Source organism: Balaenoptera ricei, chromosome 15 (genome assembly GCF_028023285.1).
Source record: "Balaenoptera ricei isolate mBalRic1 chromosome 15, mBalRic1.hap2, whole genome shotgun sequence".
NCBI classification, from domain to species: Eukaryota; Metazoa; Chordata; class Mammalia; order Artiodactyla; family Balaenopteridae; genus Balaenoptera; species Balaenoptera ricei.
The window spans coordinates 82,872,025-82,885,066 of NC_082653.1; the positions used below are offsets into that span (position 1 = coordinate 82,872,025).

General features: G+C 45.6%; 1 protein-coding gene across 1 annotated transcript in view; it reads right to left on the reverse strand.

Annotated features, from left to right (window-relative positions):
• Nucleotides 1-6,917, reverse strand: part of ZSCAN21 (zinc finger and SCAN domain containing 21) — a 39,608-nt gene extending 32,691 nt beyond the window's left edge. Inside the window, exon 1 of the mRNA XM_059896943.1 lies at nucleotides 6,799-6,917. The gene's annotated coding sequence lies outside the window, so the exon portion shown is untranslated. The remainder of the gene's footprint in view (nucleotides 1-6,798) is intronic.
• Between the last annotated feature and the right edge of the window lie 6,125 nt (nucleotides 6,918-13,042).

The following is a 13,042-nucleotide window of genomic DNA, read 5'->3' on the forward strand; positions in this document are numbered from 1 at the left end:
TCCACCATCCCACCCCTCTAGGTCATCACAGAGCACCCAGCTGAACTCCCTGTGCTATACCGCAGGTTCCCACTAGCTATCTATTTTACACATGGTAATGTATTTATGTCAAACCTAATCTCCCAATTCGTCCCACCCTTTATAAAACACCTTCTGATTAGTTTGTAAGAACAGGTGATTTAAGGGCATGGAAAATGGAAACGTACTAGCTGAACTTCAAGAACAAAAATTTAACATGGTTGGTGGATAGGATCAATCCTGAGTTACTAAGCAGAGGCAACAATGTGTCGCTTCCATCTGAACTGACAAACCTTTGTGAAGCATCTTTTTTTTTCCACCTCTACAGCCATCAAAATTAAGCATCAAATTCAACTTTTAGAGACAAGAGCATCCAACTGTTCTATCACAATAAGATAAGCCAAGAGTTTCAAACTAGCAAAGTATTTTTAATTACACGGCTCTCACTGAAAAATTATTTTGATGGAAAAAGGATCACATACATTGAAAGCACAAAAATTTTTCTAGAATAGCACAACTTAATGTATTTTTTTAATTATACAAAACACTGGTACATGTATGTAATTTTTCTAAATAGTTTTTACTGACAGGAACGTGTGACCAGAAAAGTTTGGAGATGACTCTTCTCATCGCAAAGAATATGATTTTAATCTGGATTTATCACAGGATTAGTTTTTTTCTCTTTCTTTGGTCCTTAATGAAAACCAGAAATCCTTATTAAAATAGCAGTCTATAATAACAATAAAGAATATTACATTCAAAAAGGCTTTCTACATAAATGTAAAAACAATGTGGGAATTAAATCATTTCTCCAATGATTTTAATAAACTGGTAAAAGTCCTGTTGCAAACCATCTTCTAGCCCTTCCCATCCACTCCTTCAGACCTGTTTTGCACTCCACCCACCTTGCTGCAGGAAATGTATTTTGTTTTTCAACTTCGGAGCAGCTTTACCTGGAAAGTCCTTACAGTTACGAGTATTCAGTTTCCTAACCATTTCTGCAGATCTACAGCGTGCAAAGTGTCCTGCTAGACTGAGCGGAATAAAAAAATGAGAAGCACCATTCCTATTTTTACACAAATAATTACAGTACAAAGCAGATGTGCCAACAGTTCTAAGGAGGTTACAACCTGAGTGCTGGAGAAGCCCTGAGGAGTGACTGACAGCTACAAGGCAGCTTCCAGGAAACAGCCCCCCTGGAGCTGGGGCATCGGAAGAGCCAGGACCCAGACAGGAAGAGGCAGCGAGTAGGGAGTCCAAGGGATCACTCCTTTGGCTAGCTTTCTCCCAGCTGGAGGCTAAATAATTCCTGTAAGGCTGAGTCTCTTTATTTCATTCTGAAAAGTGAAAAGAAAGACTATCTTTTTCAGCTACGCCTCCCAGAATTGTCTTCCGCCACCCTAATCCAGGCTCCACATCTCCTGCCGAGACTAGGGCCTTAGCTCCATACGGTTTCTCTAGCCTCCATTTCTCCCCTTTCCAATACGAACAACATACCAAGGTCAACTTAGTATTGCCAAAGTATGCTTCTGGTCATTCCCTCCTTCCCCTCACTTACTGTCAATGAATCCTTGACATCTACCAATCTAGTGTTCAAACAACACACCCCACTCGACTTTTCCACTCCCATTACTTTCCTTAGTAGTGATCCCCTGTATTTCAGCCTATTGGGCCCATTAATAGGGTTCCCCAAGCGTAGGGTGTGACTTTGCATCTTTACCCCTTTGCCGGGACCAATGACTTTGCATCTTCACCCCTTTGCTGGGACCAATCTCCCACCTTTATGGCCAAATTTTCACTCACCCTTCAAGATGTACACTGTCTCCTGACATTCTGAATTAAGTAAGATATCTTCCTCCTTTGAACACCCTTGGTACTTTCTCTGTTCCTACCTTAGGCACGTCTACTCTCCTTGTATTACCATTACTTGAGTTGCAGTTCCTATCTCCACCTCCCAACTAAGCCCCTCAAGGACAAGGACTTTTGTTTACTTATCTTCTAGGGAACTGGGGAGACTGTTAAACGGCACAAAAGAAGTAAGAGCAACTCAGGGACTTCCCTGGTGGTCCAGTGGTTAAGACTCCGCGCTCCCAATGCAGGGGGCCCGGGTTCAATCCCTGGTCAGGGAACTAGATCCCACATGCCGCAACTAAGACCCAGCACAGCCAAATAAATAAATAAATATTTAAGAAAAAAAGAAAAGGAAAAGAAAAAAGAACAACTCCAACTATTACAGCTCCCCCTGCCATCTTATTGCCTTTAGTGGCAATTAGTGACCAGACAGCCCACAAATATCTCATCACTCAGGCGCAGAATCTCACCTTCCTTGACTCCTCTCTCCTTGCGTGCATTCAGTCTCCAAGCACCAGGGAGAAGTAATTCTTTGTTCATACTTATTTTTCTATCTAGCTCTGTGGAGGCCAGCTTCCTCTCTTTGGTGCCCTGCCTTCATCCCCCTCTCCAGTTCACCTCCCACCTTGCTCTCAGATCTTCTTCCTAAAACTCTAGAGCCTTGCAGTCAACACTCCCCAGCACCTGGTCCCAGTTTCCCCATCACCTGGTCCCAGTTTCCCCATCAAGCTTCATTTCCCATGAATTTCTCTCCCTCCCCTGCACGAACCTTTTCCATCCAGCAAAATGAGTCTACTCAGTACTTCCTAAATATGTCTTGTATTTTGAACACCATCCTTTTCTCCCATGATAATGCCTGGCATTTCCCTCCCAGTCTTCTCTGCCTTTTCAAATCCTACTTATCCTTCAGAGCTAAGCTAAAATGCAACTTGCCCCTCATCTGTTCAAGAAGCCTCCAGTAGGCATTACAGGAAGAACCAATGTTAACTGAGTGCTTTCTATGTACCAGGCATTTCACACAACACCCTCAGGAGATAGGTACCATTGTTGTCTACTGTATAATGACAAAACTAAGGTTTACAGATGTTAAATAACATACCCAAGGTCACAGGGCAATTGAATGGTAGAGCGAGGATTTGAAATTAGGTCTGTGGGACCCCTCAGTTCAAGCTCCAACCATCACACCAAACTCATTCTGTCCCAACGTGTGGGGTAAAGAACGGCTTCTGTGGACACATGGATTCTTTCGAAGAGGAAGGCCTATGAAGGATGACCACTCAGGAATGGCCCTCACCTGCCATCCACTGTTTTCACTGGAGAGCTGCGTGACTAAGAAGACACGGCAGGAGATTCAAGTGGGAATCATCTAAACTCTAACCAGGTGGGACCTTCAAAAGAGACAACTGAGGGGCTTCCCTGGTGGCGCAGTGGTTGAGAGTCTGCCTGCTAATGCAGGGGACACGGGTTCGAGCCCTGGTCTGGGAAGATCTAGCATGCCGCGGAGCAACTGAGCCCGTGAGCCACAATTGCTGAGCCTGCGCGTCTGGAGCGTGTGCCCCGCAGCGGGAGGGGCCGTGATGGTGAGAGGCCCGCGCACCGCGATGAAGAGTGGCCCCCGCTTGCCGCAACTAGAGAAGGCCCTCGCATGAAACGAAGACCCAACACAGCTAAAACAAACAAACAAAATAAATAAATAAATAGAGTAGCTATTAATTAAAAAAAAAAAAAACGCAAATGTCTGTCTGCCTTAAAAAAAAAAAAAAAAAAAAGAGACAACTGAGCAGAGCTAGTGTGGCATCTAGCCTGGTGTCAGAAATCTCATTTATTGGACTCCCCTTCTGCCGCAGTGGTTAAGAATCCACCTGCCAATGCAGGGGACATGGGTTTGAACCCTGGTCTCGGAAGATCCCACGTGCCGTGGAGCAACTAAGCCCGTGCACCACAACTACTGAGCCTGCACTCTAAAGCCCTCAAGCCACAACTACTGAGCCCACGTGCCACAACTACTGAGCCCGTGTGCCACAACTACTGAAGCCCACGCACCCAGAGCCCATGCTCTGCAACGAGAAGCCACCACAATGAGAAGCCCGTACACGCAACAAAGAGCAGCCCCCGCTCGCCGCAACTGGAGAAAGCCCGCGCGTAGCAATGAAAACCCAATGCAGCCAAAAATAAATAGTAAATAAATAAAATTAAAAAAAAAAAAGAAATCTCATTTATGAAAATTCTGTTCCATCTTAGGCATTTAAGGAGACTAAAGGAAAGGAATCTTGATTTGTGCCCACACCTTCACCAGTTTTGAAGAGGAGGCTGCTCCTTGGGTCAGTGGGACTCAACAGGAAGGGATTCTGAGGAGGAAGTGAGACCTAAAGGGACAGAGATGAGGGCACGGTCAGTCCCTCTTCCCCCAATTTCGACAGGTACCCTCCCCCCCCAACATTTCTCTGCTCCTACTCTGGGCAGGAGAAAAGTCACAACAGCGGCGGAAGGGCTGGGTTTTATTTTAGGTTTCAGAGGATCTGCGCACACAATCTTTTCTCCTCTCTCTAAACTCTAAGCCCTAATGGTCTCCACCAAGCACTTGCTATTCAAGTTCTTTCTTGGTAATTTAATTTTTCATGCCGTCTTCTTCGACTGGACTATTGTTAAGAGTATGTGTCTTTGTACCTCTTAGACTACTTAGTATGACCTCTTTGCAAGCACCAGTTTTTAAAAAATACTTGACTGAATGTTACTCTTTTTGGCCCATTCATACAGCGTTCAAAGTTGCCCTCAAATTACAGGCGTGGAAGAGTTTCACTAAGCTGCATCACCACTTACCAGCTGATTTTAGGTTAGTTACTCTAAGTACAGATGTTTCTTTTCTGGGTTAAAAAACAGTATTTGTCTCACAGAGTTGCTGTGAGGATTATAGGAGTTAACATATATGAAGCACTTAAAACAGTCTCTGGCATTTAGTAGGCACTAGAGAAGTGTTTTAAATTTTTTCAATAAACTTAAGAGATGTAACTATACTTTCCAATTTTCAGCCTGCTTAAAAGATTAAGCAACAGGAGAAATCCTGTAATAGTGAAAGCAGCACAGGGCGGAACACCTGAATCCTAGTCTCCCATGAATAAGAGTGAGTCCCTCCCTGGGTGAGTTATTTAACCTCTCTGACATCCAGTATCCTTATCTGTCAAATTGGGGCGGGGTGGGGGAGGGAAGAGAGGAGCAGAAAACTACCTCTGGGGTCCCTTTGAGCTGAAAACCATTCTGACACACTATCCGATTTAGATAAGATTACCCCCAGTACCTGGTTCTCCCCGAAGGTAAATACGAAAGATTTTCTTACAAAAAAGGCTTGGAGTTACAAGCTCAGTTTATTCCAAAGGCTATTTTCTAAACAGGCCAGTATCTTTTCCAGGACATAGTCTTCAAAGTTTAAACTGCCTCTCACCCATTTCTGAACAGAGCTCTAAGATGTTTTAAAACATGAAAAAGCTACCTTTAAAAGACAACTAGCTACCCAAACAATACTGATACTCAGAATGAAAAGGTAACATTTAACATAACACTCATCTGTATTTAGATACAATATAAAGTTAGAAAAAATTTAAATGCTTAGATCAAGTAGGGAATCAGCAAAAGACTATGATATTAAGTAGCTAGCTTCCTTGTTTGTATTTTAAGATTGGTGAAAACTGCATGAAATAATGAACAAGCATCTTGCATAGTAATTCAGAGACATACAAACTTGGGAAAAACATTCTGGGGCAAATGATCATTATGGTTCCCTAAGTAATAAAGCTATTTCTCCACACGTGGCTGGCAATATAGTAACAGGGCTTTGTTGACTGGTTACAATGAATCCTCCACAATTCAATTCGACAACTATTTACTGACCACCTCCAATCCGCCTAGCAATGGTCTGTACAATAAATGCTTTCTTTGGTCCCAGGCCATGTAACAGCTGCTCTCTATAATGAAAGTATCTTATTGAGTACTGGAGGCACCGCAGGAAACGGAGGGCAGGGGGTCAGTGTCAGGCTGAACTATAGCTGAATTTTTCAATTACATTGACCAAATCAAATTATCTCAAAGTTGGAAGGGCCTTTGGAGAAAACCTAGTTAATCTGATTGATGACAAAACTGAGAGTTGGCGGAAGTGTCTTATCTCATCCAAGGTCACTCAGTTAATCAGTCTCCTAAAGGCCCCGCGCAATCTCCACAAATTCCTTTCACTCTTCACCCCTTCCAAGTCAGGCAGAATAACTACTACCCAGAAATGGAAAATCCACCTCATCTACTGGACAGCTCGTTTTCAAAAGCCTTCGAAATAGTCCATAAAGCTGAAAGAGAGTGGGATGTACATATAATCTCTACTAGATCCGAATCATTTCTTTACCCACTCTGAGTAGGTTTCAAAAGCCCTTTAATCACCGCTCGGGGGTGGGGGTGGGGGTGGGGTGCGGAGAAGCAGGTGATGTGGAAACACGTATGCGGCACCTTGAAACGTGTCCATTTCTCAGCCTTCCGCATTTTTCACCTCGAGGTCCTGCAAGGACCCCGAAAAATAAAAATCTCTCACTGGAATCAAAGCAAATGGCGACGAAAGCAGAGCAGAACATTCAGACAGGGGTCGGTTCGCTCGCGACCCGGTTCTCAGAAACGTCAAGCGACGATGACGACACTGCAGGAGAGGGGGCCGGAAGAGGCCCGCAGACGGCCTCCCAGGACCCCCGGCCAAGGACCGTCGCCCCCTCCCCGCCTGGGCCCGCGGTGGGGAGGGGACGGCCGGGCCTGGCGCGGGGACGCGGGCACGGACTCGCTTCACGCTGCGCCCCGGCCGCCCGCAGGGGACCCCGGGGCCGCAGCTGCAGAGCCCACCCCCACGCACACACCCCTGCGGCCCCGCCCGCCCCCCCAGAGGCTGGCCCCAAGTCTCACCGTGAGCCCCGGGAACGGCCTGGGGGCGCTGGGCGAGCAAGGGGAGCTGACTCTGGGGCTCAGGCCGGCCGAAGGGCGCCGCGCACGGACCTAGGCCCTCCCGACGCCTCGACACAGACACAATGAGTCACAAAGGCCGGAAGTGTGTCAGCACCTCGTCTTCCGGGACTGCGCCGCGCTTCCGGGTCCTCTCTAGGAGCGCGGGAGGTTTTGGCATCTCGGTTCCCGAACGCTGGACCCGTCCCCAGCCCTGCAGTGGTCCCAGTCTCCCGCTTTGGGGTCTCCGCCCTCAGCCTGTGCGCCCCGTGTTAAGGCTGGGGACGAAGGAGAAGGGATTCAGGCCTTTCGAGATACAAACAGACTGTCCAGTTCTGACACCACTCCATCTGATAATTCGATTTCTCCTTTTTCATCTCGGGCAGTCCTTGTAGCAATTATAGTTATTGCCAAGCAATAATAATACTTAGTAATTGTATGTCTGTGGCAGAGGAGCTGAAAGAAGGGTGTACACAGAGGAAGATCAAAGTGAAGCCAGCGGCGGCTGGTTTCACAAAACTGCCGTGGTAGTTTCTCTCAGGCCCTGAAGATGTCTGACAATTGAGTGGGTGGTATTTTTAAATACTTGGCCTGTGGCTGAAGGACGTCTTTCTACAACCAAGCTAGTTATAGGTTCTATGTTCTGCTCATGTGACATATGCTATTATAGCAATTTGAAAGAAGTTTTCAGAATAATAACAGACACTTTTGCTTTCAAGGTGCTTTCACAACCTACAATTATGGCCTTCACCTGGCAAGATAAACCAGAAATAATACTCCGCCTGCTGAGCAAGGGTGACCACAGGCTTTAATGATTGTGACTTTGCTGTATATTCCAAGGGGTGTTTGGGGGAGAGACTGAACTTAATAGCTTGGTTGCATGACTCCTATTGCTTGGAGGAGCTTACTTTTTAAAAAATATTTGAAAACTAAAAGGCAATTACAGTATCATTAAATGAAAATTGCAAAATGGAGAAAAATAATCAGCTGTAATCCCTCCATCGTAACCCAACTACGATGGCTTTAATGTATCCCTTTCCTATCTGTTTTCATATGTATATGTTTTTATTATTTTAAACATGGTTCAAAACTATGATTGTATTGGATATGTGGCTGGTGTACTTGAAGCACCTGCCACATTCATATTGTGTGGCCACTTTTTGGACCAGAGCTGATGGGAACAGTTTTGGGCACTTGATGGAAGCACAGCTTATATGCTGAGGTGGTCTGGTCTGGGAGCTCTGATGAATGGGATAGTAGGGAACTAAAGCAACTAGATCTCCTTTCTTGGGGAGTTCAAATGTGAGACACACAGAAAACTGGGGCCAAGCAGAAATCAGTCAGCAGAAGGCATTAGGTGACAGAAGCCACAAAGCCGTGGGTGTCATGGGTAAGCAGTGGTTTCAGTAGAGAAAAACCAACTGAGCTATAGAAACAAAGACCAAGAGGGGCTGATGCACCACATGGCAGAGCTTACAGAAGGGAGCCCAGCCACCTAGGGCTGAGAACCCACAGCATAAGGAGGTGACAGCCTGAATAACCCTCAGGTCCCAAAGTTTTATTCTCTGCACCGCTTGACTTTGCTGCAGATGCTCTTGTATCCTGTCTCCCTACTTCCCCGTGTGTTCGTGTGTCCTTAGAATAAATCCCTTGCCAACAAAAGAGTCTCCCTTTGTTCCTTGCCACAAAGAAAAGCCCGATGTGGTTGATGTGAAATAATGCATGCTACTTGAAAAAGCTTAATATCATATCATTAACATTTAAAATTTTGCTACACAGAATGGATAATTATCATTTTAATAGCTGTATAGTATTCCATCAAGCAGCTGTACCATTAATTATTTAATAATTCCTGTATTTCTAGACATGCTGAATACTTCAAAAGTTTCGCTAGGTTAAGAAATATTTAAATGAAGATCTCTGTGCAGATGTCTTTTGGATTATCTAAATAGGACAGATTCTGACAAGCAAGTTTACTGAGTTAAAAAAATATATATATATATACATATATATGTATATATATATTAACATTATTTACACTTGCCAAGATATGGCAGCAACCTAAGAGTCCATCAACAGATGAATGGATTATGAAGATGTGGTGTGTGTATACAATGGAATATTACTCAGCCATAAAAAAGAATGAAATTTTTCCATTTGCAACAATGTGGATGGACTTGGAGGGTATTATGCTAAGTGAAATAGGTCAGACAGAGGAAGACAAATACCGTATGATAGCACTTATATATGGACTCTAAAAAATACAACAAACTAGTGAATATAACAAAAAGGAAACAGATTCACAGATACAGAAAACAAACTAGTGGATATCAGTGGGAGAGGGAAGGGGGAAGGGGGAATATAGGTGTGGGAAGTAAGAGGTACAAACTATTACGTATAAAATAAGCTACAAGGATATATTGTACAACACAGGGAATATAGCCAATATTTTATAATAACTATAAATGGAGTATAACCTTTAAAAATTGTGAATCTGGGGCTTCCCTGGTGGCGCAGTGGTTGAGAATCTGCCTGCCAATGCAGGGGACATGGGTTCGAGCCCTGGTCCGGGAGGATCCCACATGCCGTGGAGCAACTAAGCCCGTGTGCCACAGCTGCTGAGGCCCACGTGCCTAGAGCCCGTGCTCCACTACGGGAGGGGCCACCGCAGTGGGAAGCCTGAGCACCACAACGAAGACAACAGCAACTGGAGAAAAGTCCACGCGCAGCGACGGAGGCCCAATGCAGCCAAAAATAAATAAAATTTAAAAAAAAAAGCATACATAAAAAAAAAAAATTGTGAATCACAGTTCCCCTGTAACTTATATAATATTGTATATCAACTATACACTTCCATAAAAAATATGCATACAACCATATTTCTTCCCCAAAGAGGTTTAATTCTTATCTTTGTCCTGCAGCAAATCTACTTACACCAGAAGGGCGGCAAATGTCCTTCCATTGACCTTGCTTAATTTATTGGGTCACATCAGAGTTATGGCAAAACTTATTTATTCATAACCATTGATCATATAATATGTATCAGGGATTATGCTTGACTTTGGAGGATACAAAAGTGACATAGCACTGGTCTTCGAGAAGTGTAAAGTCTGGTGGGGATATTAGATCAATGCATGGGTCACCAAAATACAAAGTGAAATGATGCATATATCCACAGCCATATAAATACACTTCTCTGTCCTGACTGCAGGTTTCCCAGGGCAGAATTAAGGGATCTGTGGGGCCCCTCTTCCAAAGGTTACTCTCTGGTCGTAGAAAAAGGGGTTGCCTCTTGCATAGCACAGGGAACTCTACTCTGTACTCTGTAATGACCTATATGGGAATAGAATCTAAAAAAGAGTGGATATATGTATACGTATAACTGATTCACTTTGCTGTACACCTGAAACTAACACAACATTGTAAATCAACTATACTCCAATAAAAATTAATTTAAAATAAAAGAAAAAGGGGTTGTCTCAAGCCTGCTCCAAGGTCAGCTGTGACAAGGTCAGCTGTGACAAGGTCAGCTTCTCCTCCTGCTGCCCCTAAGTGCCACTGCCCGCTGTTGTCTACTCTGAGTCCCCTGGCTTGGAATAGCCTCTTCTTCAGTTCCTGGACTTATGAAAGGTCCATAACACAAGATTGTTGTGCACCTGTGCCAGCGAGGCTGTGGGCAGGGCAGGGCAGGGTGGAAGGGGCCGGGCCAGGGAAGGAGCAGTCCCCACGTGAGGACCTTTCTTAGGTCGGCCACCTCTGTGCTGACTGAGGGCCTGGCCCTCACGCCTCCCCCCTCTCCCTGCCCCTGCATGGCACATCCTCTGTGACCCCAGCTGTCCCACTGTGTGTGGCCTCTGGCCTTCCCACCTCTCCCCTCTTGCTTCCTGTGGCTCCACAGAGAGACCACCACCGGCAGCCAGCCTGCTATCTGGCCCTCGTCAGCGTGTCTGGGTGCAGTGGCTCTGTCCCTGGGCTTTCCTCCAGCATGGTCGCCCCCCTCACCTGCTCCGTTACCTCTGATATGCTGTGCAAACATATTTCTGGATAAAATGCTGGGAAGAAAAAAGATTGTTGTGCACAATAGGTTTAATCCTCAGTTTCTGAATCAATGAGGAAGATGATAACATGCAGATTGGAATCAAACTCAAGGTGAATATTCAACATTTGCAACCACTGCAGCCATCAGGAATTTATACCCGCCCAGCTCGCTAATGCTTAGCCCTCCCCGCACCGCCCCCCCCCACCAAGCTCTCTGCTTTGCTCATATGCTCCCTCTCATCTTCTTCTTTCTAGGATTTTAACAATCTCTTGGAGCTTTTATTATATTGAACATCGATGTCTCTTTATGTAGGTCCATCTGCCCCACCCCCAAGTGCCCCCAGGGGCCAGGCAGCCAGTGGCTGGGATAAATTTAATTGTTACCTGAGCTTGAAGTGGGACTGTGGGTGGCTGTTGGTCTGTTGAGCACAGGCCCTGGCCGAGGGAGGCACTCACCCTTCGGGCTATTGCCGCCGAGCCAGGTGTGGACTCAGAATTTCCAGAAAGGCTAATTCTTCCAAGGAGAAAAGAGAAATGGGATTTTTAGATGAAGTTTCTCAATTTTTACTTGGTACTCAGCAAACAAACGAGGGGCACACTGGCACTGGGCATGCACACAATACACCCCCTCTGAGCTGGGTGCAGAGAGATTTGCAGGTGGCCGTGTGTGCTACCTCTTGTCTAAAGAGCCCCAGGGCCGAGGGGCCTTCCCTTCCTTACACAAGTCCCCTCCAGGGGTGTTCCTAAGCAAAGAGCCATCCGCACGTGAAGTGAATGATCCCCCACCAACAATATGGAAGCACTACTGCAATTCCTTCCCTTTCAAAAAATAGTCTTTTTCTTTGCACTGCATGAGGAAATTGTACATCCTGGAGGTGGGCCCTCTGGGAGAAGGATATTGAGGGATGTAGCTGGTTGTTTTGTGTTTTTTTTTTAACATCTTTATTGGAGTGTAATTGCTTTACAATGGTGTGTTAGTTCCTGCTGTATAACAAAGTGAATCAGCTATCCTATACATATATCCCCATGTCCCTTCCTTTTGCATCTCCCTCCCACCGTCCCTATCCCATCCCTCTAGGTGGTCACAAAGCAGCGGCTGATCTCCCTGTGCTATTTGGCTGCACTGGGTCTTTGTTGCTGCGTGCGGGCTTTCTCTAGTTGCGGAGAGCTGGGGCTACTCTTCATTGTGGTGCGCGGGCTTCTCATTGTGGTGGCTTCTCTTGTTGCAGGCTCTAGGCGCACGGGCTTCAGTAGTTGTGGCATGTGGGCTCAGTAGTTGTGGCTCACGGGCTCTAGAGCTCAGGCTCAGTGGTTGTGGTGCATGGGCTTTGTTGCTTCACGAAGCAACGGAATCTTGCTTGTGGGATCTTCCCGGACAAGGGCTCGAACCCATGTCCCCTGCATTGGCAGGCAGATTCTTAACCACTGCACCACCAGGGAAGTCCTGCAAAGTCCTTTTTACCATGAAAGACAACATATTCACAGGTTTCGCGATTAGGTCATAGATACTTTTTGGGGGGATCGTTCTGCCTACCACAATTTCCTGGGGGAAGAATTCTTCAAACCCTCCCTGCAGGCTGTCTGTCCAGCTCCCAAGTCCTGGGCACGTATGGACCCGCATCCCCAGGCCATTGCTTCACCATCAGCTGTCAGCTTGCCATCACCATCATCAAAGATGTTGCTGCTGCCACTACCCCCAAAAGAAATGACACCAGAATCACCTGCTGGCAAAGGAGCCTGGAAAGTGTAATTTGCACGGTCCTAGCTTCTTCCATACAGAGTGGGAGCCAGAAGGGAGAGAATCAAGCTGGGAGCTGAGAGCAGACAGGAAGAGTCCACTGCACTCATTCTCACTGTTCATCAAGATTTAACTTCCATGTGGCAGCAGCAATAACAAAACACATTATACTTTCACTTAAGTTGTTGCAATGATCCTTCATACACATGAAATGCTTTTGCGCCTTTCCACAAAGCCCCATCAGTCACTTATTCACCATTGGGTGTTAATACCTGGTTCAGTTCCAATCTCACCTGTATAGTCTGTAACCTAAAATCTAAATTGTAAGTTAACCATTTCTGATGTAAAATTAGTAACACTCTTTATTTAAAATAATAGGAGAAACAGAAGAAAAAGGACAGATTAGTGAATACATAGAAATATATAAATACA